Here is an 11,795-nt window from a genome sequence, read left to right as displayed (position 1 = left end):
TATTCGTGTGTTTTCGTATTGGTGAAATTATTTTAAAAGTCTGTTCTGTATAAAATAAGAAATACCTTATCTACTTCCCATGAATTTTTACTTATGCATTCTGGGCTGAGCTGCAATTGACTTTTATTTGTCCTTGAGTATATTATCTTATTCCTGTGACCTGTTTTGCTTCAGTGGATGTGTCTGTTATCATTTCATTCTTGTTTGCCTTTGGCAGACCAGGAGGAGAGAAAAGATAATGTGTGCTAGATACAACCAGTTTCAAACCAGCAATCCTCACACTTCAAGCTCTTACACCTCAGGGGCTGTCCAGGAGATCAGGCTGGGGAAAGTGAGGGGAGATCACTGATGTTCATGGAGTGCTTGGCTTGCGCCACACCTTGAATCGGGCACTTTGCCTACATGACCTCATTTAAGATCCTCGCAGTGAGGCATTTCCTCACATCATCCCAGGAGTCCTCACCACCCTATGGGAAAGTAATGACAAATGCTGATTATTCCCATTTTATAGATGATGAAATTGAGGTTAGGAAGTTTTCATGGGAATGACAGGGTCAGGAATCATAGCCTGGCTTCCCAGCCCTATGGTCTTTCCCTACACTGTGTCCCAAATTTTAGCACCTCTTTTCCTTCAGCCTTCTTAATTCTTGTATGGCTTCTTCACAGGATGCTTTCTTAGCCTGCCTGTCATGACTGCTTAATAAGTAGGGGTTCAGGGAATGTGAATTAAAAATTAAGCAAAGCCACAAAGGTTACTGCTGCCTGAAAGGTATTGTGTATCCCATAGCTGAGTGTAAGCTGGGCTTTGTTGTTTTCTAATACCCTGCAATAGATACCATGTGTAATCCTTGGCCCCTTGATTAATAGTACATACTTAATAACTGGTTGGTGAACATTGAATTAATGTGGACGGTGGAGAACTAACAGCTTTCAAAATCTGTTTAATATGTTAGTATCCCTAAGAGGAGAATGGAAAGGAGGTTGGCATTAAATGCTTCCTACACAAGGTAGGTAAATGGTTAAATTAGGAGCAATCAGTTTACTATTTGCATTTATTTATTCAACAAGCATTTTTTGGACATCTATTATGTGCCTAGTTTAGTCAGGGAACTAATCCTTGGGAGCAGAAAATCAGTGGTACTAATTATGCAGAGTGGGAGAACAAAGGGTTATGCATGGCTCTCCCTAGTTGGCCAAATATCCAGCCACATCAACCACCACCCTCATGGGCAGCTGTTTCCTGCAGAAGTAATTGCTCATAAATCCTTTAATCTGAACCTAGAGCAGAGCACAGGGCATTCTCTGGAGTCAGTGAACCTGGTTTCAAATACTGGTTTCACTTAGTAAAAAGATAATCTATGTGCCCAGTGCCTGGCACATAGTAAGGACTCAGTAATAAAATGGCTGTTATGATTACGGATTGCTATTTGAATTGGGAGTGAAATGAAGAGGACTGTTGTGTTTTATTTTTATCTACATTATTTGCTTAATTTTGCAACAATCCTATGAAGCAAATACTCCATTTTACAGAGAAATAAACTAAGGTTCAGAGCATGAATAACATGCTCATGGAAGAGCTGGGATTTGTAAATTCTTGTTCTGATTCAAAGCCCCCCACCCCCTCCCAATCTGTGGCCCCAGCCTGCCATTCAGGAAACAGGAATAACTACCAAATAGGAAACTTACTGGCAGATCAGACCAAGCACACACCCAAACTATCATGGAGGTTTTGTTTTCTCCTCTTGTATTCTCCCCCCTTTTTTTTATGAAATAGAAATTCTGTCTTTTCCATTGGAAGTCAAGAGTTCAAACCTCAGGAAGAATTGTTATACCTTTATTTTATATGATTTCAGGCCTGTTGATTGTAGGGCTGTGATTTTAAGGAAAAAAGTTGTTGCGTTCAGTTGTTCAGACTGATAGAAATGATGAAAGTAAAAAACTTGCCTACGTAGAAGTGACTAAAGTACCCTAACATACCACACCATCTCTGTGGGGCCATTCAGGGCTAACTCTCCAGGCCAGCTTGGAACAAGCCAAAGATTAAAAGTTTGCGTGTCATGAAGAGACTTCTAATTCCCCTCTAGGTGATACAGGATCTTTTTTCCCCCTAATGTTTATTTTTTGAGAAAGCGCACAAGCGGGGGAGGGGCAGAGACAGGGGGACAGAGGATCCAAGCAGGCTCTGTGCTGACAGCAGAGAGCCCAACATGGGGCTCAAACTCACAGACCATCAGACCATGACCTGAGCTGAAGTTGCACGCTTAACCACTTAACCGACTGAGCCACCCAGGTGCCCCATGGGATCATTTTAATGAGAGACAGGATAGCTGGGAAAGCTGAATTTTTTAAGGCATTAGAAAATTATTTGAAAACTATGACAGAACTGTTAAATTATATTTATATTGAATTAAAATCATGCTAATGGTTTATTCCAAGCTCAGAAATAAGCAGGATAAAGTAGAAAGAAGGTTGGCTTTGGAGTTGGACAGATGGGGATTTGAAGCCTGACTGCATGCTTATGTATTGATCACTCTGAGGAAGTAACTGCAATTCTAGGGACTATTTTCCATCATCCATGAATTTAGGGATACCAGCAACCATACTCAAGTTATTGTTAGGATCAAATAGTAGCCATAATGTGTCCAGCACATTGTATCAATCAAATAGGACTTAGCAAGTGTCACCTTTTTTTTTTTTTTTTGGCTGAGTATTGCTAGCACTATAGTGCTAGTTAGGATCTAATATTCATCTCTCCACACCACCTCTACAAAGGAAGAGAGGAAGTTAAGTCACCGACACTTGGTCATGAGTTTTATGAGCAGACAAACTAGAACACAGCACCTAGGTGATCAGGCAAGTAGTTGGTCCCTGCACCATGCACTTGCTTTTACTTCCAGAGTATGTACATTTATGGAATGAAAAAAGGAAGGATATCAGCTAGAAAAAAAATCCTTGAATTTTAGAATCCTGTTTGATAATTTTCATGGTAACCATCTTTATTGGTCTTCAATAAAGCATAATTTGCTTTTTATTCTTGCATCCTGGTCTGATATGCAGGCAACATGCAGAAGAAGCAGAATGGTCTCAAATCTTGCTCACCTCCCCAGCCTCCCCTGGACTGCCTGCTTCTCATTCTGAGCTCATTCTCCAGAGCAAGGCCATGCAGGCACAGCAACCAAGCAGGGATATTTTATTTATGGCTTTAATAATGGAGTCTCTTGGGAAAATTTTGGTTTCCCATTCCGAGAAACAAAAATTCAGTCACAGTATGTTCTTAAAATTTATTACTGTTTGTTTTTTTTCCTACCATATTCTTTGAGCCACCTTAATAGATTTTAAAATGTCCCTTCACAAAAGTAAGATAATTTGACCTGTCGTTCATTTGGTTGGTACGTTCTGTACCAGGCCAGCACAGTGTCAAAGATTAGGAATATAGGTTGATAATGTTGCTGCTGATGACATAATCCAATGTGGAACATGCCATGTGTATTACCGAAACTGCTGCCAGCCCAGCAGGAGCTTGTTTTGGCTTTGTCCAGTTCCCCGTCCCTTTTTCCCGCTGCTATTGGAAGAACAGCACCCACTTTTCCTGGAGGCACCCAGGTTTGAAGTTGTTTCCATGGTGACAGGGCATACCCAAGACTCAGGTTTCATTTCATTTTATATCTCCATGATATTATAAAGAAATAGCACCAGCGAGAATGCCAGCCATCTGAGGGAGGAGGATTGAGGAAAGGAAGAGCCACTGACCTTCTGGGGCCCTACCTATAGGAAGGACCTGTGGGAGTTTCTGTTTAACAAGGAGGTGTGGGTAGCCATCTTGCAAAGGAAAGGCCAAAGTTACCACAGAGATAACTGGTTTGGACCTGTTGTGTCCAATGCATCACATATTTCATCTTGCCTTGGGTAGACCCAGGTGTAGCCTACGGGTGATTTGCCCTAATAAGCTATGCCATGAGGCAGGCAGAACTCAACATGAGCATGCCTATAAAGATCCTTTCTGTAGGCAGGAGACTAACTGGCATGTGGAACTAAAAAGCAGTCTTCCAGGCTAGATTTAGCTGTGTGACCTTGGATAGGTTGGTTACCTTTTGAGGCTCAGCTGACTGATCTCTAAAAGAAAGTTGTGGTAAGAACTAAGTGTGATAATGTACATCAAGAGCTGAGATGGAGCCTGGCACCCCAGAGCTGAAGAAATGTTGGTTATTGTTGCTATCGTAGTGGTGAAGGCAAGGCAGGGATGTGTGGTTTTCAAAGTGGAAAAATGCATGTGAATCACTAGACAAATAAGAAGAATTAGAATAGGATGTTTTATAATGATTCTTTTTCTTTGCATGCATTTTCTAAGCATATTTTATTTTATATTTCTTTACATGTGTCTTGATATTTGGCAAATAGTAAATATCCCCCCAAACTTACACATTCTTTCAACAAGTATTTCTGAGCCAGACATTGTGCTAGAGATAAATAGACAGGGTCCCTGCCCTCAGGAAGTTTCTTCAATCCCTTCAGGGAGTACTTATTTAACAAAGGGGAGTGGGTGGTTGCCCAAAGAAGAAAAGATCTGAGCTACCATTGCAATTACTGGTTTGAACTGGAAAGTATAGTTATAGAAAGGCTTCCCAGAGACCTCTTGCTGCCTAACACTGGGTCCCTCTAGCTCTTGACCTAGGCCTGTGCTATGGTCCTTACCAGATTGTCTGTCTCCTTCCCCAGGACTCTTCCCAGAGCCCAGGTACCCGGACTCATTACAGTTGAAAAACTAGCAGCTCAGTGATGTTGGATGAACAAATATTCACGTGGATGTAAGGATGGTCATCTAATAAAAGAATTATTCCTTTCAACCTCGACATAAGAGGGGACTAGTGATATTTATGGACTGTTGTGGGAGAAAGGAAAGATTGTTTTAGCTTTTACCTTCATTCCATTGGAAACAATAAGGTAAATGAGACAGAACTTTAGAAGATAGAAAAGGTAACTAAAGCAGGCATGTGTTTCACATCTCATGGTGGGAGTGAAGGTTCTCAAATGGTTTCATTCAGTCAAACCAAAGTACAAGGGGTGGGGAGCATGGGGGCTGGCAGTCACTCATGTAATAGCAAGGAAGAGGGTTTCTCCACATGGGGTATGTTGGACAAAGCTGAGCAACGTTTCAGGCACAAACATGGATCATTTCAGCTGGTTGGTCAGAGAGTGATGTGCTATCTGCTGCCCAAGGAAAGTCCTCAGCACTATGGCCTGGTGAGGCCACATGTGAGCTAATTCAGTCATAGGTTGGGCAGTCAATGAACATGAACTCTAATTCTTTCCATGGGGTCTCTTTAGGTTTAACCTTTTTACCTCCAGACCTCACTAATCTCTCTGACTACTTTCTTTCCCCCTCTCTCACCCCTAATCTCTTTGGGTGAGGGAATCCTTTTCAAGTGAGAGAGGTGGGGAAATCTTGCTTTCATTTATGGTATCTTCTCCCAAATGCTTTGTTCTTCCCTGGAATCTTTTTTTCTTACGTTTGATGGCCTAGGATTTCAAAACTCAAAAGCCAAAGAAATACAAATAGCTTTTCAAGTCAGATATAGTTTACAGATTGCAGAATTCACCTTCTTGAGGTGTACCTGAGTTTTAACAAATGGGTACAGTCGTGTAACTAACCATCACAATTAAGATATAGAATATTTAAATCACCTCTAAAAGTTCCTTCATGTCCCTTTTATAGTGATCCCCCTCCTATCTCTAGCCCCCGACAACCACTGATCTATTTTCTGTTCCTGTAGTTTTGCCTGTTCAGAACACCTTATAGTATGTAGCCTATTGAATATGTCATAATACTTTAACATAATGCTTTAGAGATTCATCTGTTATTGCATGCATGAGTAGGTCATTCCTTATTTTTTAAAAAAATTTTTTAATGTTTCTTTATTTTTGAGAGAGAGACAGAGTATGAGTGGGGGAGGGGCAAAGAGAGAGGGAGACAAAGAATCCGAAGCAGGCTCCAGGCTCTGAGCTTGTCAGCGCAGAGCCCCATGCAGGGCTCGAACTCACGACCCATGAGATCATGCCCTGAGCCGAAGTTGGACACGTAACTGACTGAGCCACCCAGGAACCCCAGTAGGTCATTCCTTCTTATTGCTGAATAGTATTCCCTTGTATGGATATACTGCAGTATATTTATCCATAATGGGCACTTGTGTTGTTGCCAGTTTCTGGCTATTATGGAAAAAGCTGCTATAAACATTTGTGGATAGGTTTTTGTGCATATTATGTATATATTTTTACCATTCTTGGGGAAATCCCTCAAAGTCAAATTGTTGAGTTATATGGCAAGTGGTTGTTTGTATTTAGAAGGAACTAACAAACTTTTTCCAAAATGTTTGTGCCATTTTGCATTTCTACCAGCAGTCCATGACAGTTCCAGTTTCTCCACATGCTTCTCAGCATTTGGAATTGTCTGTTTGTTTGTTTATATTTCAATTTAGTCATTCTGAGAGACATAGATTCTCTCTCTTTTTTTTTTTTTCCTGATTTCTGCTGCCACATTCCTCCCATGGGATAAATGTACAAAAATTCTGACCAAACAAGGTAAAGAGTGGGGAAGAATTTAAAAGTGACTTTGCATTATAAGAACAAATATATCTTTTGCTTCATAAGAAAACATACATAAAGAATGAAAAAATGAAGATGTGAGAAAGCAGGTACTGGGAAGAGGGACCAGGTATAGGAGCTCATAAGCTCTCCAAAATGATTGCTTTCTGATTAATCCATTTAGAAAAACCCACTCTCTCTCTCTCTCTCTGGGCATAGATTATAAAACCAAGCCTTTTCTATTAATTCTTGTTTTCTAACCTAGTATCCTTTAAACCAGAAAGGTGAGCTTTGCAGAAGGATGGCTGCGATGACAGCATTGCTAAAATAGCTACATGTAAAATAATTATAAAAGATTGCACATTCAAAAGAAAACTTCACCCTTAACCCCAAATTATGTTCTTTTTTTTCTTTCTTTCTTTCTTTCTTTCTTTCTTTCTTTCTTTCTTTCTTTCTTCTTTCTTTCTTTCTTTCTTCCTTTCTTCCTTTCTTTTTATAAAATGATTTGCCATGAAGCCTTTGAAACCTTTTGAGGAATTATCTTGTTCTTTTCCTTGTTACTCCTCATTCACTTCATTGGCACACAATGAATACAATTTATAATCTTGGCCATTTAGTTCAAGATCCCCGTGATACTCTTATGACATCTAAAAGAGGCTGCTAGAGGCACCTGGGTGGCTCAGTCAGTTAAGCAGCCAACTTCAGCTCAGGTCATGATTTCGCGGTCCGTGCGTTCGAGCCCCGCGTCGGGCTCTGTGCTGACAGCTCAGAGCCTGGAGCCTGTTTCAGATTCTGTGTCTCCCTCTCTCTGAACCTCCCCCGTTCATGCTCTGTCTCTCTCTGTCTCAAAAATAAATAAATGTTAAAAAAAAAAATTTAAAAGAGGCTGCTAGAATCAGCATCTAGGAAACTCAGGTCTGAAACAGAGACTACAACCCCTTCTTTCTGCATGAGAATTGAAAGGAAGGCATTTCTTCCAACCATGTGTGGGATACACACTGGGGGGATCTGTTTATCCAGGTTGCTTCTTGTACACCCCTGTGTGGCCAACAGGAGGAACAAAACAGCCTGTAGTCTACCCTGAAAGTCTCTATATCCCACTTCTTTTCCTCCTTCCTTCTTTTGCTGTTTGTATCCAGGCTGCCTACACCAATCACCTTTTTCCAAATGCAAGGGAGAGCAAAGGGGTAAAAGGGTGAGAGTTTTGAAGAATTCAGGTAATCTGCTGATTGGTTGGCAATGCTTACTTTTGGTTTCTAGGCAATAAATCATGACTTAGAAGCAGAAAGCCACTCCCAGTTTCCGCTACCATCTGGATCCATATTCCCCAAGGTCCTGTGTCCAAGGTGACCCAGTACTATGGTAAATGCAAAACCTGCTAAAATTGAGTGTCTATGTTTGAGAACCAGACTCTAGACATTTGGTTCCATGAGCGATGGTGACATAATGGGGTCAAGTGAAGCTGTCAGGAAAATAGTTACTAATAATAGCTCATATGTATTGAGCACTAGCTCTGTGCCAGTCATCAAATGCTCCATATGTTCTTTTTTCATTAGCCTTCACATTAACCTTATAATGTAGGCCCTATTATTAATTCAGTTTTAAAGTAAAAACAAACAAAAACAAAACAACCCCCCCCCCAAAACCCTTAGGCTTAGTGAGACCGTGACTTCCTACATGCCCACAGCTAGCAGATGGTAGACCCAAGTTTTAAACCTAGATAATGTGACTCCAAAGTCTCCATTCTTAACCACTCTATAACTACAATCTGAGCCCCGCTGCAGTAAAAATCCCCAGGTAGATAAATCTAACAATGGGAAAGTGTGAGAAAAAACGTTTCCCAGGTTTTGAAATCTACTTCTACTTTGAAAATCAATTCGTTTCAACAAGTCACTCATTTATTCACTTAACAATGACTTTTTAACATGTACAGATGCTGGAGATACAGCAGTAACAAGGTAACTATGGTTCTTGCCCTCGTGGACCTTACAATCATAAAGAGAGACAGTTTGTAAAGAGAAAATTGCAATGAAAAAAATGGTATGTTTCATCAGAGTTATGAAGGGGCAATGCCAAAGAAGAGGAAGAGGTTTCTAAATTTGGTTATGAGAGTGAGAAAATGCTTCACAGAGGAGGCATCTTAGGAGCTAAGTCTCAAAGAATATAGAGGGATCACCGATAGACAAGGTATGTGCGCAGACATGCACATATGTAAGGGAAGGTGTGGTGTTGCACCGATGAGATAAGAAGGAAGCATTGTGGGCAAAGAGGGCAACCCAACCCTAGTATTCACATTTGAGAGAGCACATGTTTGGTGATGCCTGTAACAGGGTTCAAGGTAAACAGCAGGAGAGGAGGAAGAGGCTGCATAAGGTGGGTGGAGCCACGTCTTGAAATGCCTTTTAAAGAGTTTGGGTTTTTTGTTTTGTTTTGTTTTGTTTTGTTTCTGTTTGTTTGTTTATATTTTTTAATGTTTATTTTTGTGTGTGTGTAAGAGAGAAAGACAGCACGAGTGGGGGAGGGTCAGAGAGAGAGGGAGACACAGAATCTGAAGCAGGCTCCAGGCTCTGAGCTGTCAGCACAGAGCCTGATATGGGGCTCAAACTCATGAGCCACCATATCATGACTTGAGCCAAAGGCTGAGGCTTAACCAACTGAGCCACCCATATGCCCCAAGGAGTTGTGTTTTAACTCATGGGCAGCAAGAAGCCATTTAAAGATTTTGAACAGACACATGACATGACCGGATGGGCATCAAATTCCAACTTGGTCAGTTATGGAAGGAAGGAGTAGAGAAAGGCAGAGAGGGAGATACTTTAGGAGGATGTGGTAATATTGCAGATGAGAAAAGATGCAATGTCTAACCGAGGGTGGTAACCATGGAGACAGAGAGGAAGAGCTGAATGAGAGTATGATTAATAAGGCAGAATCCACAGGACTTGATTGTTCAGTGAGGTGGCATAAGGGCTACCTACACAGGCTATGTGGTTTCAGATTGCATTGATCCCATACACTTCCTAGCAGTGTGACTTGGCCAAGTTACTTAAGCCATCTGCCTCAGCCTCCTCATCTGTAAAATGAGGATAATAATAGGATTTGCAGCATAGGTTTGTGGTAAAGATCAAATGAGATCTATGTGCCCTAGAACAGCATCTGGCACAGTAACTGCTCAACAAATTTTGTATTTTCATTATTTTAGTGATAGAAAGTGAGGGATCTAAGCTGGGTCCCAGGTTCCTGACCTGAGTCACTGAACCAACATGAGCTAGGTGTAGGATACTCTCCTTGAGAAAGCTGTAGTCTAATAGAACACCTACTAGAAACACTGTGGAACTGATTGTACCCTAGTAGGCCCCAACTAAGATTTGCTGTTCTTGTTTAGCCATGAAAGTGATACTGCTGAGTAGCTCTAGGCCCTGGCTGCCTGACTCACAGCAAAATTTTCTGCCTTTATTCTGATCAAGTTGTCCCAAAGATATTTTTCAAACATCAAAAATATTTCATGTGATCCTAATGCTTTGAAAGTAATCCCAGATCATTGAAAAAAGTACTAGAAAATACTCCCTGAAAAGGTAATTTCTTCAAATATATATATGTATATATGTGTATATATATGTATATATGTATACATGTATATATATGTATATATGTATACATATATATATATGTATATATGTATACATATATATACAAATATGTATATATATGTGTGTGTGTATGTGTGTGTGTATATCTTAAAGCTTTCTAGAACTTACTATATGTTTTTCCTCTAGTCACTTTATTATAAATGATTTTCAGTAAGTATATTGCCTCCAATCCATACATCCATTGATCCATCTATCCACCCACGAACCCTCCATCCACCCACCCATCCTTCTATATCCACCCACACACCATGTGGTATGCATAGAATTTGGAGCCAGGGGGCACCTGGGTGGCTCAGTTGGTTAAACATCGACTTTTGATCTCAGCTCAGGTCTTGATCTCAGGGTTGTGAATTTGAGTCCCGTGCTGGGCTCCACACTGGGCGTGGAATCTACTTTAAAAGAGAGAGAGAGAGAGAGAGAGAGAGAGAGAGAGAATTTGGAGCCAGACACATCACTGTTAAGCATTACTACTTAGTAACAGTGATGCCTTGAGGCTGTTATGTCAGTTCTCTGAACCCAGTTCCTTGTTTGTAAAATAAGGATTCAAACAAGTATCTCCTCACAGTTCTGTGAGGATTCAATGAGACAATGACTATAAAGTATGGAGCACAGCACTGTGCATGTACTAACACTCTACTACTGGTAGCTGCTTTTATTACTTTGCACGCCAGGCATTGTGCCAGACACTGAGCATACAGCAGGGAACATGAGAGTTAGGAACGCTGCCTGCCTAGAACTTTCAGTCTAGAGGAAAAGAAAGATATGAAATAAGTAATTTTTCCCAGACAATCCCATCTCATTATATAGCACTACTATCTTCCCAGCTTACTAGTTTCAAAATCAAGACATCTTTGATTCCCCTCTATCAATCCCCACCCCCATATCTAACCCATAGGGAAGTCTTTTTAGCTCTACCCCTAAAATATATCTCAAATCTGGCCAGATTGCACCATCTCCAATGCTACAACCTGGTTCAAGCATTCATCTACCTTTCCTGGACTCCTGCAACAACTTCCATAACTGGTCTCCTTACTTTCACTCATGCCCCTTATAGCACATTTCCAAGAATAGCCACAGGAATCCTTACATAGCATAAATCAGATCTTGCTGGTCCTCTGCTTAAATGCTGCAATTAGAATAAAATTCAACCTTCAAGGCCCTACATACTCTGGCACCTGCAGCTTCACTACCCACAACCATGTGGAAATTCTTTCTGTACCTTGAATGCATCCAGCTTGTTTCTGCTTAGGGACTTTACACTGAGGTCTCCACTGCTTAGGATGCTCTTCTCTATATCTTACCATGTCTGGCTCCTTGTGCATCAGGTCTCTAGTCAGATGTCGTCTCAGAGAGGCCTCCTCTGGCAACACTACCTCATTACCCCTGCCCCTCATCACTCTATTCTCTTACCTTGTTTTATTTTCTTTATATCATTTCTCTGTCTTTCCTTCCTTCCTTCCTTCCTTCCTTCCTTCCTTCCTTCCTTCCTCTTCCTCCCTCCATCCCTTTTTTTCTCTTTCCTTCCTCCTTCCCTCTCTCCCTCCATCCCTCTTCTTGCTATTTTTCTTT

At 41.0% G+C, this 11,795-nt stretch overlaps 1 protein-coding gene across 1 annotated transcript in view; it reads left to right on the top strand.

The window, feature by feature from the left end:
- YPEL2 (yippee like 2) overlaps nt 1-11,795 on the top strand; it is a 104,227-nt gene that overhangs the window by 65,835 nt on the left and 26,597 nt on the right. The window lies entirely within an intron of this gene.

The sequence above is a fragment of the Leopardus geoffroyi genome, chromosome E1 (genome assembly GCF_018350155.1).
Source record: "Leopardus geoffroyi isolate Oge1 chromosome E1, O.geoffroyi_Oge1_pat1.0, whole genome shotgun sequence".
Lineage (NCBI taxonomy): Eukaryota > Metazoa > Chordata > Mammalia > Carnivora > Felidae > Leopardus > Leopardus geoffroyi.
This window is presented reverse-complemented; position numbering and strand designations above follow the sequence as displayed.